This window comes from Dendrobates tinctorius, unplaced genomic scaffold (genome assembly GCF_039654945.1).
Source record: "Dendrobates tinctorius isolate UK_male_01 unplaced genomic scaffold, ASM3965494v1 ptg000138l, whole genome shotgun sequence".
Taxonomy (NCBI): domain Eukaryota; kingdom Metazoa; phylum Chordata; class Amphibia; order Anura; family Dendrobatidae; genus Dendrobates; species Dendrobates tinctorius.
The window spans coordinates 8,084,169-8,101,844 of NW_027361806.1; the positions used below are offsets into that span (position 1 = coordinate 8,084,169).

General features: G+C 43.2%; 1 long non-coding RNA gene across 1 annotated transcript in view; it reads right to left on the reverse strand.

Annotated features, from left to right (window-relative positions):
• Positions 1-17,676, reverse strand: part of LOC141048685 (uncharacterized) — a 39,263-nt gene that overhangs the window by 9,116 nt on the left and 12,471 nt on the right. Inside the window, exon 3 of the long non-coding RNA XR_012220111.1 lies at positions 6,383-6,418. This is a non-coding gene — a long non-coding RNA (uncharacterized lncRNA). The remainder of the gene's footprint in view (positions 1-6,382; positions 6,419-17,676) is intronic.

Genomic DNA, 17,676 nt, shown 5'->3' on the forward strand with positions numbered 1-17,676 from the left:
AGCCCTGCTGTGCACCCAAAAAGTAATTTTCCCTCACTTATGGGGTATCTGCGTACTCAGGAGAAACTTCACAACAAATTTTGGGGTCCATTTTCTCCTGTTACCATTGTGAAAATAAAAAAAATTGGGGCTAAAAAAAACATTTTTGTGGGATAAATGTGATGTTTTTAGTTTCACAGCTCAACATTATAAACTTCTATGAAGCACCTGGGGGTTCAAGATACTCACTACATATCTAGATAAGTTCTCTGAGGCGTCTAGTTTCCAAAATGGTGTCACTTGTGGGGGGTTTCCACTATTTAGGCACATCAGGGACTCTCCAAATGCGACATGGCATCTGATAATGATTTCAGCACATTTTGCATTCAAAAAGTCAAATGGTGCTCCCTCACTTCCAAAACCTGCCGTGTGCCCAAACAGTAGTTTTCATCCACATATTGGGTATCAGCATACTCAGGACAAATTGCACAACAAACTGTATGGTTCAATTTCTCCTGTTACCCTTGTGAAAATGCAAAATTTGGGGCTAAAACATTTTTTTGAGAAAAATTAGATTTTTTTATTTTCATGGGTCAACGTTATAAACTTCTGTAAAGCACCTGGGGTTTCAAGGTGCTCACCACACATCCAAATACGTTCCCTGTGGGGTCTAGTTTCCAAAATTATTTCACTTGTAGGGGGAGTTTCCACTGTTTAGGCACATCAGAGCCTCTCCAAACTCCACATGTCCGCTAATTATTCCAGCAAATTTTACATTAAAAAAATCAAATGGCGCTCCTTCCCTTCCAAAGCCCTGCCCTGTGCCCAAACAGTGGTTTTCCCCCACATATGGGATATCAGCGTGCTCAGTAGAAACTGCACATCAAATTTTGGGGTCCATTTTCTCCTGTTACCCTTGTGAAACTAAAGGCCCTGTCACACTAAGCAACTTACCAGCGATCCCGACACCGATATCAAGGTGTCAGGATCGCTGGTAAGTCGCTATGTGATCACTGGTGAGCTGTCACACAGACAGCTTCACCAGCGATCAGCACAGCGATGCTGAGCGCCCGGCATCGCTGGCCATCCCTGTCAAAAATAGAATCAAAATTAAAAATATAGTTATTTTCACCTTCCGACGTCCCGTTCAGCCATCCTGCCTCTCTCCACGCTCCGGTCCCAGTGATCCTTTGCGAGAATGACCGCGAGATGTCACGGTCTCGAGGGATAACAAAGTCTCGTGGTCATTCGTGCAAAGGATCACTGGGACCGGAGCGTGGAGAGAGGCAGGATGGCTGAACGGGACGTCGGAAGGTGAGAATAACAATATTTTTTATTATTTTTTACACCTGATCGCTGGTCTCCCGCCTGTCACACACAGCGATGCGTGCTGGCCAGCAGGAGACCAGCGACCAAAGAAATGTCCAGAGGTTTCTTCCAGTGATCAGCGATACCGGCAGGGGGGCCGCTCGCTGATCGCTGTCACACACAGCGATCTCGCTGGTGAGATCGCTGTTACGTCACAAAAGTTGTGACTCAGCAGCGATCTCGCTACCGAGATCGCTTAGTGAGACGGGGCCTTAAGGGGTGCAGTTTTTGGAATGGTGTCACTTTTGGGTATTTTCTGTCATATAATTGGTTTTGTGAATTTTGTTGGAAAATTTTTAACCCTTTAACTTGCTAGTCAAAAAAAAGTTTCAAAACTTGTGCTGATGTAGTGTAGACATATGATAAATTTTATTTATTAACTGTTTTGTGATGTAACAAAACATAAAGAAAATTGCAAAAAATTTTCACCAAATTTTCATATTTTTTTTTTACAAATAAACGCAAGTCTTATAGAAGAAATTTTACCACTGCCATGAAGTAGAATATGCCATGAAAAATCAGTCTCAGAATCAGTGGGATCCATTGAACCGTTCCAGAGTTATTACATCATAAAGTGACACTGGTCAGAATTTTACCATTTGACGTGGTCATGAAGGTGAAAACAGGCTCAGTGGTGATGGGGTTAATGCACAGCAATACAGAAGAATGGCAGCGCATTAGACCAGAGAACAGTATGTAAAATGTTCACTTTCCATGATGGGACAAAATAAAAAGGTTAAAAAAAATAAAAAATAATCGTTGAAAAATCTTTCACTATTAAAAATGCTTTTTTGGAAATGACTGGATTTAAAACTGTCCCATTATATAACCCATATCGTAAATACCGTAGAAAAGGATAAATACGTATAAACATGCACTGAATACTTCAACTCATCCAGTAAAGAACAAACAATCATATACCACTGTTAGCAAAAAAATGTGTAGGTCTCCGATTATGAGGATGATAATCTAAAAATTTTCTTTTAAAAAAAAAATAGCTTCTAGTGGGCAAAAGAAGAAAACAAAAACTTTTATAAATCTGGTATTGCTGAGAACGTACTCACCTGAAGAATAATGTTGGCTTGTGCACCTTTATACGGCGATCAAACATGCTATTATTGCATTTGGAAGAACGTGTATATTACATTGCGGGATCCATTTTCTCCTACTACTTGTTGTGAAAATGGAAAATGTGGGACTAAAGCAACATTTTAGCAGAAAAGTTGGATAATACCTAGGTTAAAAAAAAATTACCAATCTTTCTGTGTTCAGAATACAATAAATATCCACCACGAAAATTTTGGAAGGTTTTTAAAAAAGAACAATGTAACTAACTGCCTCCGAACCTGCACTGACCTCACAGTTCCAGTCTCTATAATGAGTCTCATTGTCGTGATATAATTGACGGCATCCACCCATTACATGCTGCATGAACATACAATCCTTTGATCGCATTGATAATTCACTGTACAACTTATGTAGTACAGTGCATTGTCTAACCCCACAGTGTTTGACTGACAGGAAGCCTATTGGACATGGCCGGTGCTGGAATTTGATAGGCTGAGGTGTATGCCAGACCCACAGGCATTGCAGCCATCGACAACTTACAGTCATGCTGTGGGGTTGCCAGTAGGATTACAGAAGAAGAGTTCTTCCCCTGTCAAATCGCTTAAAGGGAATATGTCCCCCCTGGTCGCTTTTAAGCTATTACTATGGGCATACAGGTAATAGAATGGTTAAACTAATCTTACCTGTATGCCTCATAGCTGTGGTGTAGATATTAAGAAAAGCACTTTTATGTTAATGATTTTTTCCTGGCTCCGGGGTGTGCGGTGCCTTGAAGAAATCCCTACTTCCTCTCTTCAGTACAAAACCACATCACTCTCATACATGTCACACTGCCTTGTGACGTGCAGTTGCGTTGCCGTTATCCTGCGCATGCAACATGAACTCGCGCAGTTATTAATACCTTAACCACCCTTCTATGGGCAGTGTCTTTATCTTCCCAGGCTACAACAGTTCCTCCTTAAGGCGACCACCAGTAATGGAGAAACAGTCCAAGTTAACTTGAATATTCTCTTTACTTAATACTTCACACGTTACATCCACAGTTGTCACATCATGATATTCACTTGTTTCCTCATCTTTCCCTGCTTGGCTGTCGCTTCTGTGCAGTACACGCCCGGACTGGACCGTCCTAGACTGCTACCCAGTTCCTTCCTGGCATGACCTCGCCATGATGACAATTCCTTTTGCCTGATTCGCCCCAGACTCAAAATCATCAGTCACCAGGTTTGGTTGCCTCTGGTAAAGCATACGGCCCCGTCTGTACCGATTTTGTCAAAGCTCCAACTTCCTTCATCTCCTCAGTCCAACCAACTCCTGCCCTAAAAGCATCCGCCCAGGCGATAAGTCGCCACATCTTTCCTTTCCTGTACTGGCCCACTGCTATGACACACAGTGGCCATGGGTAACGTGGGATGCAGCGCATTAACGTTATGTGGCTGCCGAGCTGTCTGGGCCTATCGCCCATCTGGATACTTTGACACCCCGGCCCCGTCTGACCTAACTTCCTAGAAACATCTATCTTACTACCCGGCAGCCCCTCCTACACTTAACCCTCTATAAACATCCTATAAGCTATACCTACAGTGCCCACTAGTATGCCCCCATCTAGTGGCCAACAACAGAACTACACCAACCCTATATTTAAGAACTATAATACTAAAGTGCCCTCCTCTAATGTTCCCAGAAAGGATGCACTTTACTTACCCTAAACTGTACATGAACATTAGTCACATTACATTATCTACACTATGACACTAAGAAACAAAACATATTACTGTTCTCCAAAAGCTGGTAGCACATATATAAATGTGGCAGTACCATAAATATACGCAATAATACATAGTTCTATGTAGCAGTACCACAAGCATTTGTCATAGACATTATCAACAGATAAAAGACAATTAAAAGAAAGGAAGCAAGGTTTTCATTCTATCTCACCCCCTTACACTAGCACGCCCACAACAACAGTTAGGCTAGGTTCACATTGTGTTAATGCAGTCCGTTCAATGCATAGCGTTGACGGACTGCATTAACGCTACTGTCATATTGTGATCGCGTTTAGTGATCACGCTAGCGCAGCTTCCCTGTCTGTGCTAGCGGTGACGGACCCCCGAATGCTACAGCCTGCATCCAATAGTCCGTCACAGAATGACGGCACATCGCTAACGCATGCCGCTTATGGCATACGTTAGTGATGCGCTACATAATGGCAGCCTATGGCAGCGCTAACGCATCCATTCCATAGCGTTAGTGCCGCTATGTAACGGATGCCATTGGCGCATTGCCATTAGCGCAGTGTGAACCCAGCCTTACTTTCAGCCTGCACAGATGTAATACTCTCACAGCACAAGTCCACACACTCAGCCAGGACTCTCACTTTCACGTAACTCGCTGGGACGCTGAGGACGAGTGCCTCACCCGTGGCTACCGCCCCAACTCCGCATCACAATCTGAGCAGTTAAATTGTTGACAATAGCCATCCTGCTGAAGGGGGTGTCAATAATATAGACATTGTATATCACGATTATCAGTAGTGTTTGAGCTCTGTGCGGTGGTATCTACATTGTGCAGCACTGCTATTTTTTTTTTGCAGTGTTGAATTAATTTTGTTTTCAATTCTATTTATATATTCTTATCTCGGGAAAAAAAATAGAAAAGTAAACCTCAACTGAAATGAAGGAACTGAATAATAGATGGCCGAGAGATAAAAGAAGATTATGCCGCTGCTATAAGGGACCATCATGATATAGGTTGGGCCCCATCCTGGTAGGTCCTGCCTACTTTACTGTTGGGTGCTGAGAACTTGTGCAGGACTCACCCCTCCAGAGCAATGGCACCAATAGCAAGCAAAATATTGTAACTTCCATCAAATCCTCTAGAAAATTTGGTGGGAGACTGTGTGGTAGGTGGAGGTTCAGTGCTGGTGGGAGGTTGTGTGGTAGTTGGAGGCTCAGTGCTGGTGGGAGGCTCTGTGGTAGTTGGAGGCTCAGTGCTGGTGGGAGGTTGTGTGGTAGTTGGAGGCTCAGTGCTGGTGGGAGGCTGTATGGTAGTTGGAGGCTCAGTGCTGGTGGGAGGCTCTGTGGTAGTTGGAGGCTCAGTGCTGGTGGGAGGTTGTATGGTAGTTGGAGGCTCAGTGCTGGTGGGAGGCTCTGTGGTAGTTGGAGGCTCAGTGCTGGTGGGAGGCTCTGTGGTAGGTGGAGGTTCAGTGCTGGTGGGAGGTTGTGTGGTAGTTGTAGTGTCAGTGCTGGTGGGAGGCTGTATGGTAGTTGGAGGCTCAGTGCTGGTGGGAGGCTGTATGGTAGTTGGAGGCTCAGTGCTGGTGGGAGGCTGTGTGGTAGTTGTAGTGTCAGTGCTGGTGGGAGGCTGTGTGGTAGTTGTAGTGTCAGTGCTGGTGGGAGGCTCTGTGGTAGTTGGAGGCTCAGTGCTGGTGGGAGGCTGTATGGTAGTTGTAGTGTCAGTGCTGGTGGGAGGCTGTGTGGTAGTTGTAGTGTCAGTGCTGGTGGGAGGCTGTGTGGTAGTTGTAGTGTCAGTACTGGTGGGAGGCTCTGTGGTAGGTGGAGGTTCAGTGCTGGTGGGAGGTTGTGTGGTAGTTGGAGGCTCAGTGCTGGTGGGAGGCTGTATGGTAGTTGGAGGCTCAGTGCTGGTGGGAGGCTGTGTGGTAGTTGTAGTGTCAGTGCTGGTGGGAGGCTGTGTGGTAGTTGTAGTGTCAGTGCTGGTGGGAGGCTCTGTGGTAGTTGGAGGCTCAGTGCTGGTGGGAGGCTGTATGGTAGTTGGAGGCTCAGTGCTGGTGGGAGGCTGTGTGGTAGTTAGAGGGTCAGTGTTGGTGGGAGGCTGTGTGGTAGTTGTAGTGTCAGTGCTGGTGGGATGCTGTGTGGTAGTTGGAGGCTCAGTGCTGATGGGAAGCTGTGTGATATTTAAAACATGGTTCAGAACTTTTGATTTTTTTATTTAAAATTTCTCAACTTACCAGTAGTCTTTTGTGCGTCAGCTCCCAGGCTCAAAGCTGAATACAGAAAAACACAGATTATTTATTAGCTGTATGATGTGAAATGTTAGCTACATATCATCTACATTTACAGGTGCTTCTCACAAAATTAGAATATCAAAAGCTAATTTATTTCAGTTCTTCAATACAAAAAGTGAAACTCATATTATTTAGAGTCATTATAAACAGAGTGACCTATTTCAAGTGTTTATTTCTGTTAATGTTGAGGATTTGTCACTTGTGACACCGCTCTCACCTGGGGGCGGGACCTCGGTCCAGACGTCACCTCTTCCGGAGTCGCGGCTGCTCCGGGGATCCCGTCGGGTGCGCATGTGCACCTCTCGTACTTATTTCCATGTTTGCACCATGTTCTTTGTGCACACGCGTGCTCTTCTCAGCTCTGCCTCCAGGCCTGTCCTCTCTATAGTTTTGGAGTACCAGACCCGGAAGTTCTAGTGATCATGTGCTAAATCAGGCTTCCTCTTCCTATGGGAGGTGCCTGATTATTGTTGTGCTTCCTGGTTTGGTCTGCCTTGTCCTTGCCTGGCTGTGCGCAGTATTCGGGTCTTCTGCCTTGTGCTCAGTTGTGCCTCCTGGCACTCGCTCTGATCCTGTACTCTGCCTTATGCTCAGTGTGCCTCCTGGCACACGCTCTGATCCTGTATTCTGCCTTGCGCTCAGTTGTGCCTCCTGGCACACGCTCTGATCCTGTATTCTGCCTTGCGCTCAGTTGTGCCTCCTGGCACACGTTCTGATCCTGTACTCTGCCTTGTGCTCGTTGTGCCTCCTGGCACACGCTTTGGCCCTGCACTCTGACTTATGCTCTGTTGTGCCTCCTGGCACACGCTCTGATCCTGTACTCTGTTCCTGTACTCTGTTGTGCCTCCTGGCACTCCTTCTGTATACGGCCAGGGTCACACTAACCGACGCAAAATATGGTCCGTATTTTACATGCGTAATACGGATGAATGACCCCTAAATAGTGCTTTGTATGTAATCCGTAAGCAAGGTGTGGTCGCATATTTTGCGCATGTAAACATCCGTATGTAATCCGTATGCCGAGATTTTCTCGCAGGCTTGCAAAATATACATATAATGGAGCCCTATGACAGGTTTTCTAACACAAATGAAAGAATAGATATAGACACATAGAATGCATATATATATATATATATATATATATATATATACAGTCATGGCCAAAAGTTTTGAGAATGACATAAATATTAATTTTTACAAAGTCTACTGCTTCATTTTTTCTAATGGCAATTTGCATATACTCCAGAATGTTATAAAGAGTGATCAGCTTAACAGCAATTACTTGCAAAGTCAATATTTGCCTAGAAAATTAACTTTATCCCCCAAAACACATTTCAACATCATTGCAGCCCTGCCTTAAAAGGACCAGCTAACATCGTTTCAGTGATTGCTCCATTAACACAGGTGTGGGTGTTGATGAGGACAGGGCTGGAGATCAATCTCTCATGATTAAGTAAGAATGACACCACTGGACACTTTAAAAGGAGGCTGGTGCTTGGCATCATTGTTTCTCTTCTGTTAACCATGGTTATCTCTAAAGAAACACGTGCAGTCATCATTGCACTGCACAAAAATGGCCTAACAGGGAAGAGTATCGCAGCTAGAAAGATTGCACCTCAGTCAACAATCTATTGCATCATCAAAAACTTCAAGGAGAGAGGTTCCCTTGTTGCCAAAAAGGCTCCAGGGCGCCCAAGAAAGACCAGCAAGCACCAGGACCGTCTCTTAAAAGTGTTTCAGCTGCAGATCGGGCTACCAGCAGTGCAGAGCTTGCTCAGGAATGGCAGCAGGCTGGTGTGAGTGCATCTGCACGCACTGTGAGGCGGAGACTCTTGGAGCAAGGCCTGGTCTCAAGGACGGCTGCAAAGAAGCCACTTCTCTCCAGAAAAAACATCATGGACAGACTGATATTCTGCAAGAGGTACAGGGAGTGGACTGCTGAGGACTGGGGTAAAGTCATTTTCTCTGATGAATCCCCTTTTCGATTGTTTGGGACATCTGGAAAACGGCTTATTCGGAGAAGACCAGGTGAGCGCTACCACCAGTCTTGTCTCATGCCAACTGTCAAGCATCCTGAAACCATTCATGTGTGGGGTGGCTTCTCAGCCAAGGGAATGGGCTCTCTCTCAGTCTTGCCTATAAACACAGCCATGAATAAAGAATGGTACCAGAATGTCCTCCAAGAGCAACTTCTCCCAACCGTCCAAGAGCAGTTTGGCGATCAACAATGCCTTTTTCAACATGATGGAGCACCTTGCCATAAAGCAAAGGTGATAACTAAATGGCTCAGGGAACAAAACATAGAGATTTTGGGACCATGGCCTGGAAACTCCCCAGATCTTAATCCCATTGAGAACTTGTGGTCAATCATCAAGAGACGGGTGGACAAACAAAAACCTTCAAATTCAGACAAAATAAAAGCATTGATTTTGCAAGAATGGACTGCTATCAGTCAGGATTTGATCCAGAAGTTGATTGAGAGCATGCCAGGGAGAATTGCTGAGGTCCTGAAGAAGAAGGGTCAACACTGCAAATATTGACTTGCTGCATTAACTCATTCCAACTGTCAATATAACCTTTTGTTACTCATAATATGATTGCAATTATATTTCTGTATGTGATAAAAACATCTGACAAACACACATAAAAACCAGAGGGCAGCAGATCATGTGAAAATATAATATTTGTGTCATTCTCAAAACTTTTGGCCATGACTGTATATATATACACACACAAGTCATTGAGACACACATATATATACAGTATATATTTATATTTCACAGAGTTCTTCATAGCAGAATAGTCGCTAATTCAATTGCCGGCTTCTGTCAAATCATTCCCCAACCCGACATGAAATGACACATGGTTTACATTCAGTAAACCATTTCATTTCATGTTTTTTTTATATGTCTTTCACTAGTAATGAGATGAGGGTTGATGTGTAAAATTTGGGAGGTGTAGGTGTTAATTTAAGGGGTTAATTTGTTGTAAAAAAATGTGTGGGCTCTCGCGGTAATTTGTCAACCAAAGAGGTAAAGCAGGTGAGTGAGGGAAGATTTTAATAGCCATGAGAGGGACCATTGTTTTTGCCAACCCCTGGCTACAAAAATCTGCCCCCAGAAATGGCACATCTATAAGATGTGCCAATTTTTGCACTTATCCTCTCTATTCCCATTGCCCTGTAGTGGTGGCAAATGGGTTAATATAACAAAGGGTTAATGTCACCATTCGATTGTAATGTTTTTTTTATACGTCTTTCACTAGTAATGAGATGAGGGTTGATGTGTAAAATTTGGGAGGTGTAGGTGTTAATTTAAGGGGTTAATTCATTGTAAAAAAATGCGTGGGCTCCTGTGGTAATTTGTCAACCAGAGAGGTAAAGCAGGTGAGTGAAGGCAGATTTTAATAGCCATGAGAGGGACCATTGTTTTTGCCCCCCCCCCGGCTACAAAAATCTGCCCCCAGACACCCCAGAAATGGCACATCTATAAGATGTGCCAATTCTTGCACTTATCCTCTCTATTCCCATTGCCCTGTAGTGGTGTCGGATGGGTTAATGTAACAAAGGGTTAATTTCACCATTCGATTGTAAGGTGACATTAAGCCGATTAATAATGGAGCGGTGTCAATAAGACACCCATCCATTATTAACCCTATACTAAGAAAGGGTTTAAAACCACACACAGACATTAATTAAAAAGTCTTTTAATGAAATAAATACACCAAGTTTTTGACAATTTTTTATTACTCTATTAATCCCCAAAAAAACCATGACCTGCAAAAAAAATAACATAAAAAAGCAACTATATCCTTACCTCTCCGCTGCTCAGTCATGTCCCACGCTGCATTCTTTCACAAGGGGTTAAATAGTTTACAATAAGGACTGGTGCTAATGTGACCAGCCTCACTGTAAACTACAGCAAGAATGACTTAGATCAGCTCTGCGCAGGCTCACTGGCTGCCTGGAGATGACCTAATTACCGTGGGAAAGTTTCTGACTTTTTTCCCACGGTCATTAGTTCATTCTCAGATCATCCGGGGACTCCCTCTAACGTCACTGAGGCTGCGGGGAGTCCCCGGCTGATCTGAGAATGAACTAATGACCGTGGGAAAAAAGTCAGAAACTTTCTCATGGTAATTAGGTCATCTCCAGGCAGCCAGGGAGGCTGCGCAGAGCTGATCTAATTCATTCTGGCTGTAGTTTACAGTGAGACTGGTCGCATTAGCACTGGTCCTCATTGTAAACTATTTAACCCCTTGTGAAGGATTGCAGCGTGGGACATGACTGAGCAGCGGAGAGGTAAGGATATAGTTGCTTTTTTGCTATTTTTTTTGCAGGTCATGGCTTTCTTGGGATTACCAGAGTAATAAAAATTTGTCAAAACTTGGTGTATTTATTTCATTAAAAGACTAAAAAATTAATGTCTGTGTGTGGTTTTTAACCCTTTGTTAGTATAGGGTTAATAATGGATCGGTGTCTTATTGACACTTCTCCATTATCAATCGGCTTAATTGTCACCTTGAAATCGAATGGTGACATTAATCCTTTGTTATATTAACCCATTCGCCACCACTACAGGGCAATGGGAATAGAGAGGATAAGTGCCAGAATTGGCACATCTTATAGATGCTCCATTTCTGGGGTGTCTGGGGCAAATTTTTGTAGCCGGGGGGGCAAAAACAATGGTCCCTCTCATGGCTATTAAAATCTGCCCTCACTCACCTGCTTTACCTCTCTGGTTGACAAATTACTGCGGGAGCCCACGCATTTTTTCACAACGAACTTACAGTAAATTAACACCTACACCTCGCAAATTTTACATATCAACCCTCATCTCATTACTAATGAAAGACATATAAAAAAACATGAAATGAAATGGTTTACTGTATGTAAACCATGTGTCATTTCATGTCGGGTTGGGGAATGATTTGACAGAAGCCGGTAATTGAATTAGCGGCTATTATGCTATGAAGAACTCTAAGAAATATAAATATATATATGTGTCTCAATAACATGTATGTATGTGTGTGTGTGTGTGTATATATATATACATATATATAATGTGTGTGTATGTATTCTATGTGTATATATCTATTCTTTCGCTTCTTTATTAAACCTGTCAGTGTGATTTTACTGTATCGCGCACTGAATTGCCGGCTTTTCTAAAAGACACCGGGTGCTTATTTCTCGGAAGTCACACATCTGGTCCGTGTGTAATGCGTATTTTTAGCGCACCCATAGACATGCATTGGCGTACTACGCTGACAATCGCAGCATGCTGCGATTGGCACGGACCGTAGAATACGGACGAGAAATATACGGCTGATGGGAGCTGCTCCATAGAGAATCATTTATCCGTGTGTAATGCGTAATGTGTAATGTAATGTTTTAACGCCTCTCACTCGTCCGTATTTCACTCTAGTGTGACCCTGGCCTGACTCTACTCTCTGACGTGCTCCTTTGCATGCGCTCTGCTTTGCTCGCTTCCGGGCGTGCTTGTCTGTGCACGCCATACATGCTCTCGAGTACCCGCCTTGCACTATCCTGTATCTAGCGCACTCCCGTGTACACGCCTTGTATTGTCCTGTACTATCTCCATGCCTCCGTATATTTGTCCTGTACCTTGTGTGCCCCTGTGTCCACGCGTTGCACGTTCCTGCAGACACATTCACTTGTGTCTCCTGTGAGCCGGCCACCTGGTGCCAGCAGTTGTGGTACCTTACCCCCTCGGGCTTGCCCCTGACACTCCCTGTATAGGGGGTGGTCCTCACTAGGCCAACTCGCCCTGGGAGGGTTGGTGCCACGACCCAGAGGGTCTACTCCAGGAGTCGTCACAGGATTATGACTTACATCTAATGAAAACCCAAAAGTAATTATCTCACTAAATTAGGATAATAAAAAAAAACACCTGTAAAGGCTTCCTAAGCTTTTGAAAAGGTCCCTTAGTCTGTTTCAGTAGGCTTCACAATCATGGGGAAGACTGTTGACTTGACAGATGTCCAGAAGGCAGTCGTTGACACACTCCACAAGGGAAGTAAATTTTGCATTTCATTTGGAAACTGCGGTCCCAGAGTCTGGAGGAAGAGTGGAGAGGCCACAATCCAAGCTGTTTGAAGTCTAGTGTGAAGTGTCAACAATCAGTGATGGTTTGGGAAGCCACTTCATCTGCTGGTGTAGATCCACTGTGTTTTATCAAGACTAAAGTCAGCGCAGATGTCTACCAGGAAATTTTAGAGCACTCATGCTTCCCTCTGCCGACAAGCTTTTTAGAGATGGAAATTTCATTCTCCAGCAGGAGTTTGCACCTGTCCACACTGCCAAAAGTACCAATACCTGGTTTAACCTCTTTCTGACAGCTGACGTACTATCCCGTCCATATGCCCTGACACAATTAGACCATGGATGGGATAGTATGTCACGGCGATCGGCCACGCTCATGGGGGGACCATGGCTGATCGTGGCCGGATATCAGCTGATTCTCACATCTGACACCCAACACTAAGTGCCAGGAGCGGTCACAGACTGCTCCTGGCACTTTAACCCCTGGAACACTGCGATGAAACAAGATCGCAGCATTCCGATGCTGGCAGAGGGGCTTATAGCCCCTCTGCCTTTGGATCAGAGACCCCGCGGCATAACGCGGGGTCCCAATCGCTCCCACGGTAACCCGATGTTGTCATGACAACATCTGGTTTACCAGAGCTAAGAAACTTCCTGTTATGCGCAGTGCATGACAGGAAGTCTCAGGTCAGAGTGCACAGAGTGCAGCGCTGACATCTTGTGTAGCATGCAGATGCTGTTTCATCTGCATGCTATAGAAGCGATTAGCCTGCACAAAATGAGTGTTCTAGTAGGACTAAGTGTAAAAATTAGAATTAAGTAAAAAAAAATTTAAATAATTGTAAAAATATTTTTTTAAATAAAAAATAATACAAAATAAATATTTATTCTATCATTAAATCAATATTTGAATAAAAAAATCTAAACTATAAAAGTAAACATAGATTTTATAATATAAAACCACCAAAACATAAAAAAGATATAAATGAGGTATCGCTGTAATCGTACTGACCTGAAAAATAAAACTGACTAATCAATTTTACTACACGTGATACGGTCTAAATGCCCCCAAAAGAAATTCATGAATTTTTGGTATTTGCGCATTCTGTCTCTCAAAAATTGGACTAGAAAGCGATCAAAAAATGTCATGTGCCCGAAAATGCTGCCAATAAAAATGTCAGCTTGTCCCGCAAAAAAACAAGACCTCACATGACTCTGTGGGCCAAAATATGAAAAAATGATAGCTTTCAAAATCTGGTGATGCAAAAACTATTTTTTTGCAATAAAAACCGTCTTTTAGCGTGTGACAGCTGCCAAACATAAAAACCCGCTATAACACCTCTTTCACACGTCCTGATATTTCCAGTACCGGAGATATCGGTGTCCGTGTGTAATACATGCGGCACACGTGTGGCATGTGTGTGCCACATCAGTACCACAAGGACGGACGCCAGGGAAGAAGCAATACAGTAAGTGCTGTTTCCCAGTGCCGGGTGCTGAACACGGCTCTCGTCATTCTCCCCTGCTCTACCGGCGATTGGCGCGAGCAGGGGAGAATGATGAGATTTACATTTCACCTCTTAACGACCGCCGATACACCTTTTAATGGTGGCAGTTAAGAGTACTTAAACCACAGCACCGCTTTTTAATGGGGCTGAGGTTTAAGGTTATAGCGCCCCCCAGCGTCAGAATTTCTCTGGGGTCTCGGTTGCCGGGAGTTGCCGAGACCACAGAGAACATGATTTGAGTCGGTTTTTACTTACCCCGGTGTTGCGATCGCCGTTATTAACGGTATAACGGCGACCGCAAAAAATGTCAGATTTTCCATTTAATTTTTCTCTCCTCTAATGTAATCACACATCAGAGGAAAGAGAAATAGGGTCCTCCGATCACTCCCCTTAGTATCTCCGTTGTCCCTGCAGGCCCCCCTGAAGTCCCCCAGGCCACCCGCTTCTTCCGGGAGAAAATGTGCAGTGCGCTCGCCGAGATCTGCTGGCCGGCACCCATGAACCATAGGAGATTTTTTCCTATTGGTTCATTTTGATCACTGTGATAGACCCTATCACAATGATCAAAATAAAAAAATAGTAAATCAAACCCCCATTTATCACCCTCTTAGTGAGAGAAAAATAATAAAATAAAAAAATGTATTAATTTCCATTTTCCCATTAGGGTTAGAGTTGAGCTAAAGTGAGTTGGGCTAAAGTTAGGGTTAGGGTTTGGGCTAAAGTTAGCATTGAGGCTAAAGTTAGGGTTGGGGCTAAAGTTAGGGTTAGGGTTGGGGCTAAAGTTAGGGTTAAGATTGGGGCTAAAGTTAGGTTTAGGGTTGGGGTTAGGGTTGGGATTAGTGTTAGGGTTGGGATTAGGGTTAGGTTTGTGGTTAGGGTTATGGCTAGGGCTGGGATTAGGGTTAGGGGTGTGTTGGGGTTAGGGTTAGAGTTAGAATTGGGGGGTTTCCACTATTTAGGCACATCAGGGGCTCTCTAAATGCGACATGACATCCGATCTCAATTCCTGCCAGTTCTGCATTAAATAAGTCAAGTGGTGCTCCTTCCCTTCTGAGCTCTGCTGTGCGCCCAAACAGTGATTTACCCCCACATATTGGGTATCGGCGTACTCAGGACAATTTGTACAACAACTTTTGGGGTCCAGTTTCTCATGTAAGCCTTGTGAAAATAAAAAATGGGGTCTAAAATATCATGTTTGTGGAAAAAATATGATTTTTTTATTTTCACACCTGGGCATTATAAACTTTAGCGAAACACCTGGGGGTTCAGAGTTCTCATCACACATGTAGATAAGTTCTTTGAGGGGTCAAGTTTCCAAAATGGTGTCACTTGTGAGGGGTTTTTACTGTTTAGGCACATCAGGGGCTCTCCAAACTCAACAAGGAGTCCGATCTCACTTCCAGCCAATTTTGCGTTGAAAAAGTCAAATGGCGCTCCATCCCTTCCATGTTTTGCCATGCGTCCAAACAGTGGTTTACCCCCACATATGGGGTATCAGCATACTCAGGACAAATTCCACAATAACTTTTGGGGTCCAATTTCTCATGTTACCCTTGGGAAAATAAAAAATTGGGGGTGAAAAGTAATTTTTGTAGAAAAATATGATTTTTACGGCTGTAAGTTATAAACTTATGTGAAGCACTTGGGGTTTCAAAGTGCTCACCACACATCTAGATAAGTTCCTTAGGAGGTCTAGTTTCCAAAATGGTGTCACTTGTGGGGGGTTTCCACTGTTTCGGCACATCAGGAGCTCTCCAAACGCGACACGGCATCCAATCTGAATTCCAGCCAATTTTTCATTGAAAAGTCAAATGGTGCTCCTTCCCTTCCGAGCTCTGCCATGCACCCAAACAGTGGTTTACCTGCATATATGGGTATCAGCGTACTCAAGACAAATTATACATCAACTTTTGGGGTCCAATTTCTCATGTTACCCTTGGTAAAATATAAAAAATTGGATCTGAAGTAAAATAAAATTGAAAAAAAGTTAAATGTTCATTTTTTTTTTTAAACATTCCAAAAATTCCTGTGAAGCACCTGAAGGGTTAATAAGCTTCTTGAATGTGGTTTTGAGCACCTTCAGGGGTGAAGTTTTTAGAATGGTGTAACTTTTGGGTATTTTCTATCATATAGACCCCTCAAAGTGACTTCAAATGTGATGTGGTCCCCAAAAAAATGGTGTTGTAAAAATTAACCCTTTCCTAACAAAAAAAAAATTTGGGTTCAAAAATTGTGCTGACGTAAACATGTGGGAAATATTAGTTATTAAGCATTTTGTGAGACATATCTCTGTGATTTAAGGGCATGAAAATTCAAAGTTGGAAAATCGCAATGTTTTCAAAATTTTCGGCAAATTTCCGGGTTTTTTTCCACAAATAAACGCAAGTCATATCAAAGAAATCATGAAGTACAATATGTCACGAGAAAACTTTGCCAGAATCACCGGGATCCATGGAAGCGTTCCCGAGTTATTACCTCTTAAAGGGACAGTGGTCAGAATTGTAAAAATTGGCCTGGTCATTAACATGTAAACAACCCTTGGGGGTAAAGTGGTTAAAAGCAACAGTATCATTGTGCTTGACTGGCCAGCAAACTCACCTGACCTTAACCCCATAGAGAAGCTGAAGGCTGCTATCAAAGCAACCTAAGCTTCCATAATACCTCAGCAGTGCCACAGACTGATCGCCTCCATGCCACGCCACACTGACGCAGTAATTGATACAAAAGGATCCCCGACCAAGTATTGAGTGCATTTACTAAACATACATTTCAGTAGGCCAACATTTTAAAATCATTTTTCAAGCTGGTGTTATAAAGTATTCTAATTTACTGAGATAATGACTTTTGGGTTTTCATTGGCTGTAAGCCACAATTATCAATATTAAAAGAAATAAACACTTGAAATAGATCACGATGTTTGTAATGATTCTGTATAATATAGGAGCTTCACTTTTTGTATTGGAGAACTGAAATAAATTAACTTTTTGATAATATTCTAATTTTGTGAGAAGCGCCTGCATAGCTGCCTTTTTATGTAACCAGTCTCATGGCTACATACTGCAAGACCATAGTATTTCTCATTTTTGTCTCTCAAAATCAATCAGACCATCAGTTGATGAAATTAGTATGAATTGACCCAGATATTTTGCTGATTAGAACCAATTCTCGTGTTCCTTATGTGCTATAATTATCCTTCTATAAAATCTCTCTATTCTATTAGAGTTGTCTTTCAGATACAGTTCACACGCTATAACTATTGTGATTAGGAGTAGAGATGAGCAATCTTGCTTGGACAACATTCGCCAATCTCAAATTCGGTACGAACATTGCCCATTTGGGTTCATGTTTGGATTCCCAAGCTTTTTTCCTTAACAACAGGGAAAAAGTTGGCCAAAGTTTGGTAAATAAATAAATATGAAAAAAGGACGTGGGGTTCCCCTGGATTTTTGATAACCGGCCAGGTAAAACTGACAGCTACAGACTGCAAACCTCAGATGTCAGCTTCAGCAAGCTTGGTTGCCAAGAATAAAGGTGTACCTGTTAGGAACGGCGGAACGCACTAAATAAAAATAAATAATAAAGTGCGTTAGCCGCTCGGGGTCCACCGTGCAGTAGGTGTTACACCGCTGCAAGATAATGACAGACGAGCAATATGGAGGTATAATGCG